This window comes from Saccopteryx leptura, chromosome 12 (genome assembly GCF_036850995.1).
Source record: "Saccopteryx leptura isolate mSacLep1 chromosome 12, mSacLep1_pri_phased_curated, whole genome shotgun sequence".
Lineage (NCBI taxonomy): Eukaryota > Metazoa > Chordata > Mammalia > Chiroptera > Emballonuridae > Saccopteryx > Saccopteryx leptura.
In genome coordinates this window covers 54,389,085-54,408,238 of record NC_089514.1, presented here as the reverse complement: position 1 = coordinate 54,408,238, position 19,154 = coordinate 54,389,085, and the positions used below count along the sequence as shown (strand labels likewise).

General features: G+C 35.9%; 1 protein-coding gene across 3 annotated transcripts in view; it reads left to right on the top strand.

Annotated features, from left to right (window-relative positions):
* The window catches only part of SEMA3D (semaphorin 3D), a 244,634-nt gene that overhangs the window by 73,221 nt on the left and 152,259 nt on the right, over window positions 1–19,154 (top strand). The gene's annotated exons all lie outside the window — the stretch shown is intronic.

Below are 19,154 nucleotides of genomic sequence, written 5' to 3'. Positions count from 1 at the left end.
AAAGTAGGCCTATCTCACTCTATTTTGGCTGCTATAACAAAATGCCATCAACTGGGTAATTTATAAACAAGTAAGATTTATTGCTCAAATATGGAAGCTTGAGAGCCCAAGGTCGAGGGTCCAGGATGGCTGCCGTTTAGCGAGCGCTCTTGTCCTGGCCATGGATGGTGCCTTCTTACTGTGCCCTCACATGAATGAGCTAGGGATCCCTGGTGCCCCCACACCCCCAAGAGACTGCTTATTTCTTTATTTTCAAATACAGTTGAAATATGATATTATACTAGTTTCAGGTATACCACATAGTGATTAGACGTTTATATAAGTTACAACATGATCACCGCACTAAGTATAGTCCTGGTGTCTTTTTATAAAGTGCACTAATCTCATTCATGGCGCTTCCGCCCTTGGGATTTAAGCACTTCCCCAAGGACCCACCTACTAATACCATCACTGTTGAGGGTTAGGATTTTGACAGATAAGTTTTGGGGGGAGCACAGACCATAGCAAGGTCATATAAATAAGCTGAAGAGAAAAAGTTTGCTGGTGGCAGAAGCTGACCTCAAATTAGGGTTGAGAAGCCATGGTGATACCACATTCTTCAGACTAATAGCTGTTTGGTCTTACAATGATATTTTCCATTAAAGACCATCTATCATTGAAGAGTATGTGATGATTGCTGTTATGGTGGCTGTTAAAAGGAATGAAAAATCCTAAGAGGGTAAAAATAAAATTTCTTGAGTTTGCACTTTGTGAGGACTATGCTGATTACACTAAATATGTTTAAAGTGATGGAGTTGTTTGAAGAATGTGAGTGTAACTGTCTAGTCTGACATTAGATATTATTGAACATGAGCAGTGTTATTTCGGATTAACTCATAAACCAATTCCATGGTGTACTTTTCTTTCTTTGTGCATTTATTATGTGTGCAGATAAAACAAACATTTTCTGTCAGTGTTGAAATGAAGTCATGTTTTAGGTTTGAGCCTTCTTTCTTTTTTTGATTCCTACTTAAGTCCTAGTTGATTGTCAATATCAGACTCTTGATCCACTTTTTTTGTGTGTGTGACAGAGACAGAGAGAGTCAGAGAGAGGGACAGTTAGGGACAGACAGACAGGAAGGGAGAGATGAGAAGCATCAATTCTTCTCTGTGGCCCCTTAGTTGTTCATTGATTGATTTCTCATATGTGCCTTGACCGTGGGGCTACAGCAGACTGAGTGATCCATTGCTCAAACCAGCAACCTTGGGCTCAAGCTGGTGAGCTGTGCTTAAACCAGATGAGCCCGTGCTCAAGCTGACGACCTCTGGTTCCTCTGCATCCCAGTCCGAAGCTCTATCCACTGTGCCACCGCCTAGTCAGACTTGATCTACTTTTTAATGGTTTTAACCAGTCCTTCAGCAGTGCTATTATCTTTATTATTACTGTTATAGAACCTTCCTGTGAAATTATAAAACAAAGATAAATAAATAACGGGGGAATAGCATTTCTATGCTGAAAGTAAGACAAAAACACAGTAGGCTATTAATTAAGTACTGGCCAAAATGTGTTTGGCCAAGAGAGCTGGAATTTTACAAAGATGAAAGAGAATCTAATCTGCTAACTCTTATCCTCTGATCACATGAAAGAAATAGTAACACTTCTTAATAGTTTTAGGACAGATAGTTTACATTTGTACTGTTTTTAAAATAATTTTATTAAAAATGTATTATAAATATAGATGATAAAAAACCTATCAAAGATTTTATATCAGCCCTGGATGGTTAGTTCAAGTCAGTTAAGAGTGTCGCCCAGAAACGACAAGGTTCTAGGTTCCATCCCTGGTCAGGGCACACATGGGAAGCAACTAGTGATGCACGGCTGAGTGGAACAACAAATGAATGCTTCCTTTCCATCTCACCTCTCTCTCCTTTGCCTTTCTGTCTTAAAAAAAATAAATAAATAAATAATAATAATAATAATTAATCCCTGGCCAGATAGCTAGGAGCATCATCCTTGAGTACAGAGCACAGAGGTTGCTTGTTCGATTCCCCAGTCAGGGTACATAAAGGCATAGCTCGATATTCCTGCCCTTCTCTCTCTCAGAAAAAAAGTTTTATATCTATAGATTTTAAACATACATTTAAAATCAATTCTAAGACAATCAATAAATGAACATTGATTTTTTTCCTCTTATACCAAGACCCCGAGATAACTGCTCAAACAAGAGAGTGGTGCGTTTCCGTGTTGTGTGGAAGGACCGATGCAGTCAGGGCTTTGGGGCTGGTAAGTGGCTCTGTTCTGCCCTCAGATCCTTTCTGTCATGTTGCCCTGAGGTCCTTAAAGCGGCGCTCTCAGCTGCAGTGTCACCAAAGCTGGTTTATAAGCACCGTATTCACGTCTAATCTGTTTGACTAGGAAATAAAAGGCAATGGAGGCAAGAAACTTATTTCAAAGAATTGTCAAGTGCATTCATTATACACAACACTTTGAGTTACAATATATTTCCTCTGCTTCTCCAACTGTGAGAGGATGGCAGATTAGCTCCTATGATGTGCCTTGCTCAAATTCAGGGCTGAGTCATTTCTTTTCCTAACACAAAGTAGAGGTGTTGGTATTGGGGGACAGTATTTTCTGCCACACCCTTATACCCATGCCCATCATAAAGTAGAAATTTTTGAAACTATACTTTTATTTTTTCAAAAAAACACTGTTTGTAATAGTAAAAGCTAATTTTTATCTTTTATTTTGATTTCATTACAAAGTTTCAGTGAAACCAGACCTTATTAAAAATCACCAAAGTTGTTTCATGGATACACATGTAAATCATAACTATAACTTTGGATATCTTGTCTGAAATACGTTTTCTTAAGTTCACCTATAAACACATTGGAATTTCTTTTTAAAATCAATTTACATGAGAGTTTGTTTTCAAATAAAACCATTCCATTGTTGATAAACATCGTATAGAAGTGGAGATTATCAGAATTTTTAAAAAATGGTTCCACTATAGCCAAATAACTGAGAAAGAGTGTGATGTTTCTTCATTTACACCTTGAATGTTCTTTTGTATTCATAAAACATAACCTGCTCTTTCCAATTCCTTATAATAATTATTCAATAAGGTCCTTTATCACAAATTTACATGTGATTTCTAGGTTATTAAAGAATAGCATTTATTTCTTTTAGAAAATTCATAAACTCTATATCCCTAAAATTCATTTAATGTTTAGTAAGTTAGACAAGCAGATATTTTTATGTTTTTTCTTTATAATTAGTTGATTTCTTATCTATCTCATTAATATTTATTAGGCTTCTACTGAGTCTGTTCAGCTCCTGTGGGTAATTTGAGTTGGATTTAAAAGATTACACAATTTCTCTGTTTAAGAATCTTTTAATATTTTTAGAGAGGTAAGAAGTGGACAGAATTCAGACTTTAAAGAAAATAATCTGACTGTCAGTTAATGTAAATAAAAATGTGCTGTTGTGATCCTGATAGATCGGAATTTATCCAGAAGTGCTGTTGGAATGAGATCGGATCTGAGAGGGCGGGACGCTATGCACACAGAGAAGGAAGGGAACATGGCTTAGACGGCATGTGCTTGCTGACCATCCTGACCGGAACAGGGAGTGCACATTGAGGAACAGAGAGACCAAGTCATTTATTTAAAGAAGGAACAGACATGCCAAGCTAGGGAGTTTACATTTTGAATAAGAGATGGCATTTTGAAACCAAACACTTTTAAAAAACAAAAATGCAAACATTAGCCACTCCCTGGATTAGAGTCTATACAGGGTAGAATCCAGAATACCAATCATCATAACCCAGGCTTATAGTCACAGCAAATGGGGGCTCAGTTAATGGACTTGAAAATGGAGTAGAAAAAATTAATCCTAGATATAAAATAACATACATATTGCTAAAAGACATTGCTTACACTAATGACAACTTTGTCAGTTAAAGAACAGATATTCCCTTACTTTTTCTTCTCATATCCATGTTACTTCTCTATTTGATAAAGAGAAATTAGAATAAATTTCAAAGCAGTTTTTCTCTTATCTTACTCTGTACTATATAAGAGCCAATAACATTTATCTTTCAGAAAGCAAAATTGAGTTAAATAAAAAATTAATTAAAAAAACAGGTTTATATTTGTTGTCTGTTACAATCATTGAAATAATATTTATGTATGCTGTTCTTTATGAGAACTATAAATCCCTGTTAAGGTGATGACATATCAAACACCTAAATATACATGGAAGAACTTTAACACTCTGGGTGGTTAATTCTTGACAATAAGATAACCTATGTGAAGCATGGCAAGACTTGATTCAGGTTTTTAGGCTTTTTTTATTTTTTTGTAATTTTCCAAAGTTAGAAACGGGGAGGCAGTCAGCTGTCTGCATGTGCTTGACCAGTATCCACCCCGCATGCCCACCGGGGGATTATACTCTGCCCATCTCAGGCGTTGCTCGTTTGTGGCCGAAGCTATTCTAGCACCTGAGGTGGGAGACCATGGGGCCTTCCTCAGCTCCCAGGCCAATTTTGCTCCAATGGAGCCTTGGCTGTGGGAGGGGTAGAGAGAGACAGAGAGGAAGGAGAGGGGGAAGGGTGGAGAAGTAGATGAGTGCTTTTCCTGTGTGCCCTGACTGGGAATCGAACCCAGGACTTCCACACACCGGGCTGACGCTCTACCGCCAAGCCAACCGGCCAGGGAGAGTTTGAAGGCTCTTAACTCAAGGCTCTGTGTTCTATAACATCCTCCATTTGTACCTTCTCTGCATTCTTTATGCAGGGAATAACTTCTTTATAATAAGAGAAGTTGACACACTGAAAAAGTTAGATTTAAAATTATTTTTAATGTTCATTTTATTGATCTTAGGAGGTGAGAGAGAAGGAAAGAGACAGGAACATCAAATTGCTCCTGTGTGTGCCCTGACAGGGGATCAACTGGGACCCTCTGCACTTGAAGATGGTGCTCACCAGCCGAGCTGTCAGCCAGGGCAGAAAGAGTCAGAATTTAACAGTTCAAGTTGTGAGACAGAGTTCTGGAAATAGCAAAATATTGAAAATGTCTTCCAATTAATCCAAATTCATTTTTAACAGCAATAAGGCATAATTTGACTTCCAGTGGTAATGATTTTCTATTTTTTTAGTACCTCAGGCGTAAACATATTGTAGGCAATTATATAATTTAATTGATATAAACTGAAATAATCTTGAGATATCATTTAAAGATTGTAATTATTTTTCTAAAATATATGAATTTACAACTTTTTACTACATACATGATATATATGAATCAAATGCAATATTTGAAAAGTCAAAGTTGTGTGACTACATAATACTGATGTTTATCACAGTTCTTCATAGTCTAGTTCTTCTTTGAATGAACAGATAAAACAGTACACAAAGTAACTTTTAAAAAGAAAACTCTTAATTTTATTAGATTATTTCAATGTGAGAGATTATTGAGGGGCTGTCTAAAAAAACTGATTTTTTTGAAGTATTATGGATAGAAAGGTATCTTTTTTTGTTGTTTTACAATCAAGAATCTTTCAAGTTTTATTGAGATATAATGGGCATACATTAGTGTGTAACTTTATGATGTACAATAGCCAAAACTTCTTTGTTCCTCTTTGACATTCCAGAAGATGACACATGCACTCTTACAGTTGAACTTCACATTCTCTCTAACCCATGACAGCAATAATCTTTACATTTCTTCTTTTTCCTTGAAATGGCTTGCATATTTTACCTAGACACTGCTTTACCATCCCTTTTTAGCTTGGATATGCATTTACTTAGGAAAAGGTATGTGCTGTGAATGTTCTTGGACTTTCAGAATTATAAAGAGAGGATACATGCTTAATGGATAATTCTCAAATATGTGCTCAATTTCTGCTAATGTTCAATTTTAGGTTTTGTCTTCTGGATAAAACTCAACAATTGACAAAAGGAGAGAATGATGAAATATAAGGAGGCAAAAATAATCACATCAAAGTATCGTTTTCTTAGCACAAAGCTTTCTCTATTGGGACAATGGGGTTAAGGGGACTAGGAGGAATTTAACAGAATTTCCCAAATTACTAAAGAGCATTTGCTCACTTCAAATCATAGGTACCAACAGGATTCTTTGGCAGACCACACCCAACTAGGGTACTGAGATTATCCTAATTCTTAATAAGGAATAATCATCACAATGGCCAGTGTTTATTTTATACATACCATGTGGATATAGGGATTTTACTGTATATTTTATGAAATTGAATAACAATAATGTTGCCATTATTTCCTAAATTTTGAAGAAATGCTTATTAGAAAGTGATAAAACTTGAATTTGTACCCAAGTTCACCTGACTCCAAATTTTAAAATTCTTCACTATTTCATGGCCCTTTTTTAAATAGAGGGGTTTTCTGTAACATTCTCAAATAAGGTTAGAGAAAAATGTGATTCTAAAAATTCTTGAAAAAAAGATATCTAGGAATACCAAGAATGTCCCTGATCCACTCAGTTATTTCTTCTATTTTCCTTTGGGCATGAATCTTTGTAGCAGCACTGGGTCATCTCAGTTTGATCTCAGAGTTCCCATATGTTTTTGGTACTCTTGTGGCAATACAAATTTTTCATGTTTTCATGATTCATGATGACACACATAGGGATGAAATATAGAAATTTTAGCTACTTTATTACCATACATTATGAGGTGGGCTGGTAACAGAAGAGGAGGAGTCTGACTACTTTTTCATTTATTTAGCAAATATATGCTCCACTCCTGCTCTGTGCCAGGCAATGTGTTAGGCTTTGGGAATACAGTGGTGAATATGATTGATGTCCTTGCCTTCATGTAGCCTAAAAGAAGTACATATGTCCATAGATGAAGATCACAATTGTTCTGGGAGGTGCAAATGCAAATCTTGAGATATAGGCAATGGCCTATAGTTTTTCTTTAAACTGTGATTTTACTGTACTATAACTTTTTTTTTTGAATATGCTGAAAAAGTGCAGCAGTTATTGAAAAAAATTAAAGCTAAAGTTCTTTATGGGTATAAATTTTTGGCTTTTATAATATCCAAATAAGCTTTCAGAAGTAACTTTACATTGGCTTTTTGTCAAAACTGTTTTTAAATATTAACTCAGTTCTCAGAACTTCTTCAGAGACATTTTATTCAAACATTTTATAACTCCAAATTGAATATTATAAAATAAAAACATTTCTTTTTCACTCTTCCTTTATCTTTATTTTCTAATAATTTCCATATCCAATAAAGCAATTAGATATGTTCTTTTGCTTAGGATTTCATTTTGGCAGTACATATGGGCTCAACAAATTAAAAGTTCAGAGAAAATAATAATAATAATAATGATAATATTTTAATAGGGATATTATCTAATTGCACATTAAAAAAATTTACATTATGGAATGAAGGTTGGAAAATTTAATGCCAAATTACACAAACACATTTGCAAGTTGGATAGGAGAGCAGGGGGGTTTCCAGGTTTCCTTTTAAGTTTCATATTCACTTAATATCTTTGGGAAAATAGTTACCATTGTAGTCCATGTAAAGATGGAAGACCTTTAAGATAAAACTTTTTTTGAGAGCTAGCTATGTGCCAGACAAGATACTGAGTGCTTTCTGTGAGTTATTCTGGCAACAGTCATCTCATGTTCTAAGAACTGATAATTCTATTTTATCGTTGAGGAAACTGGATTTAGAGAAATTAAGTGAATTCTCCGAGTGTAAATCTGATAAGCAAAACAAGGCTTACAACCCAAACCATAGCAGAGCCAGAGCCAGAGCTCTCCGTAGTCTCTGTTAGCCCTGCAGAATCAGGACTCTTATCCCAGTTGCTATGTAACACATGGTAAAAATAAATGAACTCAATTATTGAGGATTTTGAGAGATTATTGATATTATTTAAGGAGAATTCTGTATTTTAAAATCCCAACTGCAGTGCTAGTTTCACTTTTGAGTCAACTTCAGAGGTCATAAAGTAGAATGCGATAGGACATTTTCTCTAAGAGAGAAATATGTCAAAACTGAAAATGGGGAAATGTCACATATAACTCAGCGCTCAACTCAGAAATCCCCCTGGTTAGCTCCCCCCCCCCAGATCTACCCCTCTATTCTATTCTTTTCCTCTGGGTTCCGGGGGATACTTAAAAACTGATGTTCTAAATAATTGATTCTATTTTCCACAGTAATTCAAACTACTCTTTATTGCTCCAGCACATATACTTTTTTCTTGGCTTACTTCTTTGACACCTAATTGAGATACAACTCACATATCACATCCAATTCACATACTAAACTATCTACTTCATTGGTTTCTAGTACATTCACAAATATGTGCAACAACACCTCAGTCAATTTTAGAACATTTCCACCACCCCTCCGGGGAACTCCTGGACTCTTTAACTGTCACCCCATACTCACTGCCCTCCTCCTAGACCTAAGCTACCTCCAATCTACTTTCTGTCTCTGTCCATTTCTCTGTTCTGGCCTTTCATATGAGTGAACTCATATAATATATGGTCTTTGTGACTGGCTTCTCTCATTGAGTTTATCCAAGTGAGGCAGAAAGATATGGGATGGCCATTTAAATCCAGTGTTTCAGATATAGTTGAGAATATAAGGATGGGGTTAAGCACAGTTCAGAAAACCAATATTAAATATACACAATACTTTATGTCAATTATCTCTCAGGAAAGATGAAGAAAGAAACTGATATAATATCATACGTTGGACACTAGCTAAGGATGATGATGAGGGTGGAAGGGGAAATTGCACAGCTAAATATTAACACAGGAAAAAAAACATATTTAGCATAGGGCTTCAACATAGCAATCATTTAAAAGGGGGAGGCAAAATGTTTACATAAGAAAGACCAGAAGGGTGTTTAGAAATATTAGCTGCTTGATAAAAAGTTGAAATTTCTGTACAATTTCATAACACAGCACCCCAATCTATTTTTTACACACAGGCATATTGCTCATGCACTGAGTAATTGCCAAGTTCCTTTTAAATTACAAATATGTGAGTCCAGGAACTACTTTCTTATATGTATTAAGAGAATGTAGGTAAAAGGGATTAATTTAGCTTTAGCTACAAACTTTTTAACAAGGTTTACATTGCGCTTCTGTATTGCATAGTCAGTGAATCTAACAGTGTTTCTGAAAGTGTTATAGAGTCACACTTTATGAGAGTATATCAAAGAAAGTTGAAAACTGGTATTAATTATCAAACAGTGTTTAATCATTTTACAATAGCCATATTTCTTTTTAGTTTTATTTGTTTCTGAATAATGTCAATTGAAATATGCATTTTGAGAAAAATAAAGTTCATGTACAAATATTGAATTCTTACACAAATTGTATTTGAGTAATTATTAAATGTGGAAGGAATTTGTAATATGTGTAATATGTGCTATTAGTATACCACTTTAGGGCTAGCAGATACATTAAGATGTTCCAAAAGGTAAACAGCTCTTTGAATCTGTGGGAGAGACAACCTCACATCTTTCGTATACTATAAATACAGCAATTTGGAACCTAGTATAAATAATACTTGGCATGTTTACAGACATGGAATAGTTTCAATGAATTGAAAGGTTTTAGTTATTTTTAACGTACCTAAACCTAATTGAATATTAACATAATATCTAATTTTGTCCTACTTTCAGTGAGGAGGTATTGCTTCCATGTTTTCTGGATTATTATAGCCAAGAAATTAAAAATTATTTTTGAGTTCCTGCTATATATCAAACAAAGTTGTGCTATGTTATGATATATAATCATAGCGTGCTAATAATGAAGTTAGATCACCCAAGTGTCATAAGCTCATATGAATTTCAAAATATCCTTAATAATAAAATGACAAAATTACTTGTAAAAACTGATCTTGGATAAAATATAATTGCTTTTAAATGTGATTGTATTTTCATGAAGAAAAATTATTTTAATTAACTATTTAAAATAATCCTATATATATGTCAAAAGATGTCAGTAATTTATAAACTATGTAAACTTCTTAAGTGCCATCATAATTAATAGTCAGTAATTTGTTTAAAGAAAGTCAAATACATAACTTTATAAGACTTTATGAAAGCTTTTTATGTCCATTTTAAACATAAAAATGAGGGGTGGGAATAGAAAATAGTGTGCTGAAAAATAAATAGGGTAGATGAAAATTTTAAACATATATATAGGGGTGGGGCTTGGGGGACTAGATAAAAAAGGTAAAAGGATTGAGAAGCACAGATTGGTAGTTACAAAACAGTCACAGGGATGTAGTGTGTAGCATAGGGAATACAGTCAATATTGTAATAACCATCTATGCATGATGCCAGGTGCGGACTGGAAATATTGGGGGAAACACTTTGTAAAGCATATGATTATCTAAGCACTCTGCTCTTCACCTGAAATTAATACAAAATAATATTGAATATAAACTGTAATTGTAAATGCTTTTAAATTAACAAAGCATATATTGAATTATAAAAGGTGAAAGATTTATGCGATCTGAAGAGAAACCAGAGTATAACATATTGAATTATAGACATAAGCTCTACTTTGAATATATGGATGAGCATAGTATATCCATCAACTTTGTATAGCCCAGTAGGTTATTTAAATTCCTATTTTCTTCCTTTAAGGCTAGTATCCTGTCTGGAAAAGACACTAATGAAGCCTATTCTTTCAATCTTTATTAATAGAAACGAAGATCTGAAAGTCAAGCATTATACATGTTCACCCATGTTTATTCCATTTTTATATTAAGATTTTACATATCATTGTTTCATTGGTATCAGTTATTTTCTCTTTTATGAAAACTTGCATGATTCAATTTAGATGAATAGCATTAGAAACACTCCAGATACAAGTATGTCTCATCCTTTATAACTGTATTCAAACTCTCTCTGATTGTCTCCTTGTAAGCCATAGAAATGGAATTTATTTGCTTGCGTGTTCATTTGTTTGTTTTCCTGATCTCCTGTAATTTTTCTCTTCATTTGAGTTCATACTCTTGGAGGTTATATAATATTTTCCTGGCATCTCTTTATTTATAGGACTATATAGGTGTATATTCAGGTCATTATTAAATGTCTTTAAAACAGTAATTTGTTTTGAACTTAAAAATATTAAAAAATAAAATTAGGACAAATTGAATGCAATAATTTTAAAATGGCTAATACTACTTCATCACTTACTATGTACTGGGCACGGTATAGGGCAGTGTTTTTCAGCCACTGGTCCTTGGTCCAGTCTATCAGAAATTTCATGCTGGTCCGAGAAATGGTCAATCTCTGATGTTGTATGACGACTATAGACTCAGTGATCTTAGTCGAATTTATTTATGGCCAGAGTGATTTCTGCCTTAGTGGTCCACAAAATAATTCTCCTATTTTTACTGGTCCTCAAGTATAAAAAGGTTGAAGATCACTGGCAGGCTTTAGAATGTAGAACCAACATAGAAACTATTACTGTGTATCATCATCACTAGAGTTATAAGTAACAATCATTAAAGAACTATTACTGCTAAAATTGATGGACAATTTTTCCCTTGTAAAAAACTTCCTTGTTCATATTCATCAATTGTTGGATTTAATGTTAAAAAAAAAAAATCTTGATTATATTGTATTATATTAAATTATATTAAATTATTAATTATATTACATTAATTATATTAAATTATTATTTTATTTATTTAATTATTTGTAGCCAAGCTGGCTTAAATATTATAAAATTCAAATCTGATAAGAAGACTGGGTTTCTAAATTCTACATATGACACAAAGTTCTTTTCACATACTCCTTACTTTTAATCTTGGATAGTGTTATGTTTATGAAGTGCATTATTTAAACTCTTCTTCTTATACAGATGAAACACCTTACTTTGCTAGAAATGTTTATTTCTGACATGTTTCATTAAATAATGAAGAAAGAAACAAATAGTGTTAATATGTTTAGCACATCTTTCACCTTGAAAAAATATGGGTACATAGGAGTCATTTAACTTATGTTTTTTGATCTCAAAATACATGCATTCCAGGAGAATTTATGAGAATATGAAGTGCAAGGTCACATTTTTCCTGCTATATGCTATATTCATGTTAAAATGTTTGCTGTTAAACATTGGAGTTGCTAGTAGATTTAATTGGATATCTTGGTTTATTTATTTAAAAGTGTTAGGAGTTTTAAAGAGAATCCTTATACTTGTTTTTACCATATGTCTTAACAATGATTTTATTAGTTTACTATTGTTGACTAGTTTTAAATAGTTAGAACCTTAAGATTCTAAGTTAAGCATTGTGCAGACCCATGTTATAGTTAAATTTACTATAGGAACTTACTTAAATACTATTTCCTATACATCAGTGGTCCCCAACCCCCGGGCCGCGGACCCGTACCGGTCCGTGGGCCATTTGGTACCAGTCTGCAGAGAAAGAATAAATAACTTACATTATTTCCATTTTATTTATATTTAAGTCTAAACGATGTTTTATTTTTAAAGAATGAGCAGATTCCCTCTGTTACATCCATCTAAGACTCACTCTTGACACTTGTCTCGTAAGTTCGACAATTATATTTAAAAATATTACAACAGTTTTTATGCCAGTCGCATAATTTTATTTTGTGCATTTATCCATCCCACCCTAAAGGCCAGTTTGGGAAAATATTTTTTGACATTAAAACGGTCCGTGGCCCAAAAAAGGTTGGGGACCAGTGCTATACATAAGTGATTTTGTATAATAGGTTGATATGAGTTTTACAAATTGGCAACTAATAACCTCTATATATTGTTTTTGAGGACATGATGAACTTCTTGATTTGGAGTCCTATAAAGTAAGCATTAAGTGATTTTAAAAATCTTTCTTTTTTTAATATAGTAATCTTCTCAATAAATGCTTTTTAATTGGAAAATATAATTACATGTGTAAATTGTAAAACAAAGGGCCACAGCAGAGGCCGGGAAGTAAAAGAAATTCTTATTTTGCACAGTCGTGTCATTCTTATGCTGGCACCATGCTCTAATCTTCGTATGTCTTTACGTTGCCTCTACTGTAGTGTAAGTACAATTTTTGTAATTTTTGTGAGCAGTATAATTTAATCTTGTGCACCCTACAGGAAAACCATCTAATCAAACAATAAGTCAAAAATATGAACTACAATTAGGCCAAAATGAGTTTTTACAGATACTAGTACTTTTAATTCAGGGGTGGTCATAGCTCCTTGTGTCTTCTGAGCTTAAAAAAAATACTTAGGTGGTATGTGCACCATGAAGGTATGAAGAACAAGTAGCTCTTTATAAATAAAAAAAGGAAAATAAAAAAAACCACGAGGACTACTTTTCTCCCTTCCCCTACACACGCACACACACACACACACACACACACACACACATTTAGGGTTGTTTTTTTTTAGAAAAAACCCTAAATCTAAATGTTCAAGGTTTTCATATGCAAAGACTTACTGTATATTTTAATTCCTGTCCTATGTATAGAATCTACCGTTTCACTCTAATTATACATCATTTTGCCTTAATGATTTTTGGAACAAATGGATATACCAAAGTAAGGCAAATCAATGAAATTCACATATAAAATTTTACATTCCTTGCTCCTCAAATAATATTTTTGATGAGTTACCTTCCATCTAATAAGTTCTGGACTCTGCGTTCCTTTGGGAAATGGTACAAGACCTTCTTGAGTGTTAGATTATGCATTGGGATCTCTGATTTAGTGGCACAGTGTAAAAATCTCTCATAATCAGAACACTCCCTATTGGCTCCACATCTGAAGATCCCCAAGAGAGCTGTTTGTCTCAGTGAACATCTGGAATAGATTACATGCAGTTAATTGGCTCCAGGTCGAGCTTGTTACAGACAGTAGCATGCAGTATAACCTATGCAATTCACTAAATCCACCCACTTGAGGTTAAATCACACCTACTTCACTCTATAATTCCTCCCAGATGCAGGACACACACACGTGTGCATACACAAAATGCACACAGACACACACACACACACACACACACACACACACAAACATGCACTGGAAGATAGCAAAATATCAATAGATTAGTGGAGAGGTTGTTGGCAATGCATTAAACATAAATTATTTCAATAAGAAGATTAACTATTGAATTCAAAGGACTGTTGGGACGAAAAACAAAGAACCAGGAACTGCAGATTTTAGAGAGTGACTTTTATAGTAGAAAAATATTTAAAATAAAAAGAAGTGTCCCAGCAGGTTCAGGATTTGTGTTTTATTTTATCCCTCGCCCTTAACATATGTTTCAGCACGTGTAGGTGCTTATCAGAATGTCAGAGTAGCAAGGAAAGCAGTGCTTTGATTTTTAACATATTTAACAATATTAATGAGTTAAGTTACAAGGAACAGTATGACTACTGTTCATTGAAAACTAAAACATCAATCTTCATAACTTATAGTGTTGGAGGCACAGGGCATGTCATAGCGATTAATGACCAGTTGGAGGAGTAGATATCTCAATACATAGCCAAGGGCCATTAACCCTAACTGGCCATTAATTCCCAGGAAATGTCCTGTACTGAAGTCATTATTGCTAATAAAATGCACACATGGAAAATCTCCTCTCTTTTGCCTCTGTGTATAAACATACGTTCACATTATATGCGTTGTTGCATGTCATGAAAATAAAGTAGTATTTCACATGACCAGAGGTTCAGAAAATCTAAGTCTAATGAGAAATTTAATATATACTTAATCTCTGCATTCAATTTGCCTTTCATTTCATGGCTAGATGAAAGAATACATGTTTGTATATTCAGGCTGTGGATCTGTTGCAATCAGACACCTATGTTCTGCTAAAATGTGGATATAGGGAAAAGTGAAAGAAACAGGCAGATGGGATTGGAGAAACCCGATGAATATGAATTGAAGCAGCATGATCTATTATCAAAGGCATTGTGGAGTAACAGCATAGTGTGCATCATAATGTATTAGGTACCAAGACAGGCAAGAGACATGTTGAAGAATTAGGTCAAGTTCCTCTTTAGTGTCCTCTTTCCCATCCTGCTGGATTATGCTCTACTCTCTGCCTTCTCCTCAGCAATCTAACCAAGTCTATCATGCTTCTAGTTTTCATGAACCCTTACTAGGTTTCACTCTTTTCTTGACCTGTCTCTTTTTGCTCTCCATTCTCCTTGATTTTCCTCCATGATGAAGCTGTCTTTGTCTTGCTTAAACCTGTGTGATACTCCTTTGAGCTATCTTCCCTTATTAAGTAGCTCAATTTCAGGAATTGTTTCACAGTACTTTAATTATTTGCATATAAATAACCACTCTTTTTTGAGAAAAGAAGCTTATCTTTATTCTCACCTTAATAAATAGTTGGGGTTTAACAATGGTTTTATGAGATATATACACATATTCCTATTTGCAAACAAGCAGTATGTTTGCAAGGGAAATCTGGAAGTCAAAGAATGCATCTATTTTACTATATAAATGTCAAATTGAAAACTTACAGGAAGCATGTCCTAAGAGATTAAGTAATTCAAAGCACGTAATTTAAAATTAATCCTGATAAATTTTTCTGTAGACCAGATAAAGTGACTCTGTTTTTAGGCATAAACATAAACATGTTGTCTAGTTAGCTTTGAAACAATACAATTCATTATTTCTTAAAAGTTTTTTTAAATGTTATTTAAATAAGGACTTTATTAGTGTTTTATATTAAAACCCATGTTATTGAAATTTTAAAAACAAATTTTCATAGAGGACTGCTGAAGATATAGGTCTTTTTGGTCAGAAGTACATGCCTGTTTTCTCTCAGATTACATCTAATCAGATGAAAACTTCAGGAAATATCATTTAAATGTGAATGAAGTATATGATATGTGGCATATTTAATATAATATTCTCAATTGAATATCTAAATCAACTTATTTATATTTATAATAATCTCCTAAATCAAGGAATTAAATACACATATATATACACACAGACAATAGTTTGGTACTTCCTGTAGGTATCTTTAAAGGTAATTAAAGTAACTGAGAAAATGTAATTTATTAATTCATGTTCAATATTTTATGAAAAACATAAAATTTGTAGTTTATCTTTAAAATGCTTGTCATGTATAAATAAATTAATATATTCCTAAATCTTATTCACTTCCAGACTGATCTCAATTTCTGAGATTTAAGGTAAATGAAATCTTAATATTCAAAGTCTAGAGGCATTTTAGTAAAGAGTTGATCTATTATAAGAAAAATTTACCTATTTTACCTTCTCTTAAAACTAAACTACATAGATATAAAATATTAATTTTGATATTAAATAATTAGAAAATAACTTAAAGTATAATTACTTTTATATGGTGAAAGCTATCACCAAATATGTACAGAAATTATTGGGACAAAAGTTGAAGCTGCCTGACCAGGCGGTGGCACAGTGGATAAGAGTGTCAGTCTGAGATGCTGAGGACTGTTGGGCAGATAAAATGTATTATGCTCACTTTGTTAAAGATAACACGAGGAGGCCGTCGCCCAGGTGATATTAATGTGTGTCTCTGGGCAGGCAGGATTGTTGTAGCCTGCGGCTTGGTTTTGGGATTAAGCCTTTCCCACCCTTTTTGATGTGGGGCAGTACAATCCAATCATGCCTCAGAGAAGTGACTCTGTTTTAGAGACTTCCCTATTTTGTATATTGGATTAGAGGTTGTGAAGCTACAATATAAAATGGGGGCGGAACGGGAGCTTGGCCTCTTGGTTCCTGAGGTTAGCATGAGAGAGAGAGAGTAGAGCCAGCAGCAGGAGGAGGCCACGTGGAGGAGGCCAGGAAAAGCAGCCAAGATGGCGGAGTACTGAGTGAGATGCCAGTTTGTACAGAGTTTGTATCTGGGATAAGGAAGGAGATGGGGAACTGAGGAGAATAAGGCTGGTGAGCTAGAAACCTTTGATTCTAGGAAACTCGGATGAGTCAGTAGCTTTCTGAGCACTGAATGTGAGTGGGTTTTGGAGCCCAGTGTGTGTTTTTAATTGCCCGCCGGGTGCAAGCTAGGATTAAAGACTATGGCCCACCAGTTTTTGGCTCCGTTGTTTCTTTACCGACTGTCTGAATCCAATGCGAACCTGCAAGGGCCGGGCTGCTCTGATGGTGGCCCTGGCCCTGCCTCCTGGCTTTACATTTGGTGTAGTCTGTGGCAGAATTCGATACAGATCGGCAAGGAGCCTTTGAGTAGTGGAGTAGAGGACTGGTGTTGGGCAGATAAAATATATTATGCTCACTTTGTTAAAGATAACATGAGGAGGCCGTCGCCCAGGTGATATTAATGTGTGTTGAGAATCCTTGTAACCTGGGGCTTGGTTTTGGGATTAAGACTTTCCTACCCTTTTTGATGTGGGGTGGTACAATCCAATCATGCCTCAGAGAAGTGACTCTGTATTAGAGACTTCTCTATTTTGTATATTGGATTAAAGGTTGTGAAGCTACACTATAAAATGAGGGTAGAACGAGAGCTTAGGCTCTTGGTTCCTGAGATTATCATTAGAAGAGAGAGCAGAGGAGAGCAGAGAAAGGCCACATGGAGGAGGCCAGGAGAAGCAGCCAAGATGGCGGAGTGCTGAGTGAGATGCCAGTTTGTGTAGAGTTTGTATATGGGATAAGGAAGGAGATGGGGAACAGAGGTGAATAAGTCTGGTGAGCTAGAAACCTTTGATTCTAGGAAACTCGGATAAGTCAGTGGCTTTGTGAGCACTGAATGTGACTGGGTTTTGGAGCCCAGTGTGTATTTTTACTTGCCCGCCAGGTGCGAGCTAGAATTAAAGACTATGGCCCATCAGTTTTTGGCTCCGCTGTTTCTTTAACCGACTGTCCGAATCCAATGCGAACCTGCATGGGCTGGGCTGGGCTGCTCTGATGGTGGCCCTGGCCATGCCTACTGGCTTTACAACTGGCTAGTGTTAGGGTTCCCCATGGCTGTCTTTTTGGGGACCATAGGCTGGCTGACTTTTCTAGCCATGCGTGAGGAAACTGAGAGCTCCTTGGAAGAGGCTGCCTGGGACCTGCAAACCGAGCAGTGGAAAGAGCTGGAGCAAATGCAGGAGAAACTGATGCTGACCCTGGAGCTGGAGGAAGCGCTGGACGAGGAGGCCGACCAGGTTTGCGAGATTCGTCTGTAAATGGAACAAACGCTGGAGGAGGATTCAGAGGTTCGTGAGTTGCAGATTGCCCTGGATGTTGTGGAGAGCCAGCAGCGGCAGGAGGCCGGGGCTGAGGCTGAAGCTGAGGCCGGGTCCGGAGCTGCAAGTTCTGTGGAGCAGAAGGCGGCAGCGGCCCGGGGTTCGAGCCTGGCAGCAGGAGCTGATGTTTCCAGTTCCTCTTTGGAGGATTAGGAGAATCGGGCTGGAGTTGCAATCCGCAGTCTCCAGAAGATGAGAGCCCAGCTGGAAGGAGCACCTATGTAAAGCCAGTAATCAAGGCCAGGACCACTATCACAGCAGCCACCTGGCCCATGCAGGTTCGCATTGGATTCGGACAGTCGGTAAAGAAACAGTGGAGCCAAAAGCTGGTGGGCCATAGTCTTTAATCCTAGTTTGCACCCGGCGGGCAAGTAAAAATACACACTGGGCTCCAAAACCCAATCACATTCAGTGCTCACAAAGCTACTGATTTATCCGAGTTTCCTAGAATCAAAGGTTTCTAGCTCACCAGACTTATTCTCCTCAGTTCCCCATCTCCTTCCTTCTCCCAGATACAAACTCTACACAAACTGGCATCTCACTCAGCACTCCGCCATCTTGGCTGCTTTTCCTGGCCTCCTCCACGTGGCCTCCTCCCGCTGCTGGCTCTACTCTCTCTGCTCTCTCATGCTAACCTCAGGAACCAAGAGCCAAGTCCCGTTTTGCCCCCATTTTATAGTGTAGCTTCACAACCTTTAATCCAATATACAAAGTAGGGAAGTCTCCAACCCAAAGTCACCTTCTGAGGCATGATTGGATTGCACCACCCCACATCAAAAAGGGTAGGAAAGGCTTAATCCCAAAACCAAGCCCCAGGCTACAAGGATTCCGCCTGCCTTTAGCCCACTCCAACACACATCAATATCACCTGGGCGACGGCTTCCTCGTGTTATCTTTAACAAAGTGAACATAATACATTTTATCTGCCCAACAACCTACTACAGCC